This window comes from Monodon monoceros, unplaced genomic scaffold (genome assembly GCF_005190385.1).
Source record: "Monodon monoceros isolate NGI ecotype Baffin Bay Population unplaced genomic scaffold, NGI_Narwhal_1 Super_Scaffold_10, whole genome shotgun sequence".
Lineage (NCBI taxonomy): Eukaryota > Metazoa > Chordata > Mammalia > Artiodactyla > Monodontidae > Monodon > Monodon monoceros.
Genome location: NW_021703766.1, coordinates 35,306,862 through 35,311,108, shown reverse-complemented (window position 1 = coordinate 35,311,108; position 4,247 = coordinate 35,306,862).

Genomic DNA, 4,247 nt, shown 5'->3' with positions numbered 1-4,247 from the left:
AGGTATCACCTCACACTGGTCAGAATGGCCATCATCAAAAAATCTATAAACAATAAATGCTGGAGAGGGTATGGAGACAAGGGACCCTCTTGCACTGTTGGTGGGAATGTAAATTGATACAGCCACTGTCGAGAACAGTATGGAGGTTCCTTAAAAAACTGTAAATAGAACTACTATATGACCCAGCAATCTCACTATTGGGCATATACCCTGAGAAAAGCATAATTCAAAAAGAGTCATGTACCACAATATTCATTGCAGCACTATTTACAATAGCCAGGACATGGAAGCAACCTAAGTGCCCATCGACAGATGAATGGATAAAGAAGATGTGGCACATATGTACAATGGAATATTACTCAGCTATAAAAAGAAATGAAATTGAGTTATTTGTAGTGAGGTGGATGGACCTAGAGTCTGTCATACAGAATGAAGTAAGTCAGAAAGAGAAAAACAAATACTGTATGCTAACATATATATATGGAATCTAAAAAAAAGAAAAAAATGGTTCTGAAAAACCTAGGGGAAGGACAGGAATAAAGACACAGACATAGAGAATGAACTTGAGGACACGGGGAAGGGAAAGGGGAAACTGGGACGAAGTGAGAGAGTGGCATGGACATATATACACTACCAAATATAAAATTGATAGCTAGTGGGAAGCAGCCGCATAGCACAGGGAGATCAGCTTGGTGCTTTGTGCCCATCTAGAGGGGTGGGATAGGGAGGGTGGGAGGGAGACACAAGAGGGAGGGGATATATGTATATGTATAGCTGATTCACTTTGTTATAAAGCAGAAACTAAAACACCATTGTAAAGCAATTATACTCCAATAAAGTTGTTAAAAAAAAAAGAAAAAACAATAGAGGAAGTAAAATAAATGAGCTGCATGCACCCGTGAGCCCACACCATCCGTAAAGAGCCAGGCTGGGAGGAGATAGAGGGGAGTAGGGAGAATCCATGTGAGAGAGAGAGAGATCTTCCCCTGTCCCCAGGGAGGCAGCTGAAAGGAAATTGCTTTTGGAGTCAGCAAATTTCTCTAAGTGTTTCCTACCTCAGTGCTCCTGTTCCAGGACCCAGGCCTGGCGTGAGAATATGGCCCCTCGTGGTCCTGGGTACAGAAGGGGCAGACACCAGCCAGCATGTGCTGTTCCCTTTTCAGGAGAGGAGGCAGGTCTGTCCTTGCCTTCACCAGGACTTCATCATCTTCCCCAGGGTCCCCATCCTGCTCTTTACAGCATAGGACAACCCAGGCCCCTCATATAATCATACAGAGCTCAAGTGCTAGCTGTATCACTCCTGAGAAGTGTAACCCCAGGCAACTCCCTCCACCTCTCTCTGACTCAGCTTTCTCATCTATAAAGGGGAGATGATGATAATGATAGTATTCTGAGGTTCTGATAATGAATATGCTGAGGGTTTAGTAAGTTAATACATGTCAAGTGCTTAGAATAGCACCCAGCACACAGTAAGAGTTCAGTGTTAGTTATTTTATAGTTGTTGTTATGATTGCCTTTTACCATGGTGATCTTACCATGCAACAAGTAGAGCAAGTTTTTACTTGGCCCCAGTGGCTTGAGATATGATTATCATCCAGTTCAACTACCCTCAGAGTTGAATATCTCAAACTCAGAAGGCCTTAGAAATCCACAACCCAACCTCCTAGTTTACAGATGGAGCCACTGAGGCCCAGAGAGGCCAAATCTCAGTTCCTGCAACTCATTGGGAGTATGGATTCATCCCTCTGCCCCTGTGTTAAAGAGTGTGTAGGCAGAAAGGAAAGCTCTGAGGGTGTGCTAATTTGATTTCTACCATGAATTGTAGTATAAAATGATGCTACTTATAAAAAGGAATGAAATTGAGTTATTTGTAATGAGGTGGATGGACCTAGAGTCTGTCATACAGAGTGAAGTAAGTCAGAAAGAGAAAAACAAATACCTTATGCTAATGCACATATATGGTCTCTAAAAAACGGTACTGATGAACCTAGTGGCAGGGCAGAAATAAAGACACAGATGTAGAGAACGGACTTGAGGACACACAGGGGGAAGGGGAAGATGGGACGAAGGCAGAGAGTACTATTGACATATATACACTACCCAATGTAAAATGGATGGCTAGTGGGAAGCTGCTGCATGGCACAGGGAGATCAGCTTGGTGCTTTGTGACAACCTAGAGGGGTGGGATATGGAGGGTGGGAGGGAGGCTCAAGAGGGAGGGGATATGGGGATATACGTATACATATAACTGATTCACTTTGTTGTACGGTAGAAACTAAAACACCATTGTAAAGCAATTATACTCCAATAAAGATATTTAAAAAAACGATGCTACTTAAATTTCCCTGTGATTCTCTTGTGGATATGACTAAATATAAATTTCTTGCTGCTATGTGTATTTTCATCTTGGACCACTGTCACAGTTAATTTTATGTGCCAACTTGAGCAGATCACAGGGTACCCAGATATTTGGCTAAATATTATTTCTGAATACTTTTGTTAGAGTGTTTCCAGAGGAGACTAGTATTTGAATTGGTAGTCTCAGTAAAGTAGATGGCCCTTCCCAATGTGGGTGGGTGACACCCCATCCACTGAGGGCTTGAGCAGAACAAAAGGAGGAGAAAAGGAGAATTTTTCCCTTCTCTGCCTGACTGCCTGAGCTGAGACTTTGGTCTTCTCATGGCTTTGGACTGAGAATTATACAGCTACCTTTGTTCTCAGGCCTTCTGACTCAAACTGAATTACATCAAAAACTTTCCTAGGTTTCTGGTTTACAAACAGCAGATCATGGGACGGTTCAGTCTCATAATTGTGTGAGTCATATGTAGCCAATCTATATCTGTGTGTTTATGTATATATTTATACAACCATGTATCTTTTAACTTTTTATTTTCAAAAAATTTTAGACTTACAGAAGAATTACAAAGATAGCACAATGTTTCCACATAATTGTCATCCAGCCTCCCCCAATGATAATGCCTTATATAATCATAGTACAGTTATCAAAACTAAGAAATTAATATTGATGCAGCACTGTTAACGAAACTACAGACTCTATTTGGATGCTCTTTTTCTGTTCCAGAAACCAATCCAGGCCATCACATGGCATTTAGTCATCAGCTCCTTTTTTTTTAAATTTATTTTTTTATACAGCATGTTCTTATTAGCTATCCATTTTATACATATTAGTGTATATATGTCAATCCCAATCTCCCAATTCATCACACCTCCCCACCACTTTTCCCCCCTTGGTGTCCATACGTTTGTTCTCTACATCCGTGTCTCAATTTCTGCCCTGCAATCCGGTTCATCTGTACCATTTTTATAGGTTCCACGTATATGCGTTAATATATGATATTTGTTTTTCTCTTTCAGACTTACTTCACTCTGTATGATAGTCTCTAGATCCATCCACATCTCTACAAATGACCCAATTTTGTTCCTTTTTCTGGCTGAGTAATATTCCATTGTATATATGTACCACAACTTCTTTATCCATTTGTCTGTTGATGGGCATTTAGGGTGCTTCCATGTCCTGGCCATTGTAAATAGTGATGCAATGAACATTGGGGTGCATGTGTCTTTTTGAATTATGGTTTTCTCTGGGTATATGCCCAGTAGTGGGATTGCTGGGTCATATGGTAATTCTATTTTTAGTTTTTTAAGGAACCTCCATACTGTTCTCCATAGAGGCTGTACCAATTTACTTTCCAACCAACAGTGCAAGAGGGTTCCCTTTTCTCCACACCCTCTCCAGCATTTGATGTTTGTAGATTTTCTGATGATGCACCATTCTAACTGATGTGAGGTGATACCTCATTGTAGTTTTGATTTGCATTTCTCTAATAATTAGTGATGTTGAGCAGCTTTTCATGTGCTTCTTGGCCATGTGTATGTCTTCTTTGGAGAAATGTTTATTTAGGTCTTCTGCCCAGTTTTGGATTGGGTTGTTTGTTTTTTTTAATATTGAGCTGCATGAGCTGTTTATATATTTTGGAGGCTAATCCTTTGTCCATTGATTCGTTTACAAATATTTTCTCCCATTCTGAGGACTGTCTTTTTGTCTCATTTGTAGTTTCCTTTGCTGTGCAAAAACTTTGAAGTTTCATTAGGTCCCATTTGTTTATCTTTGTTTTTATTTCCATTACTCTAGGAGGTGGATCAAAAAGATCTTGCTGTAATTTATGTAAAAGAGTGTTCTTCCTATGTTTGCCTCTAAGAGTTTTATAGTGTCCAGTCTTACATTT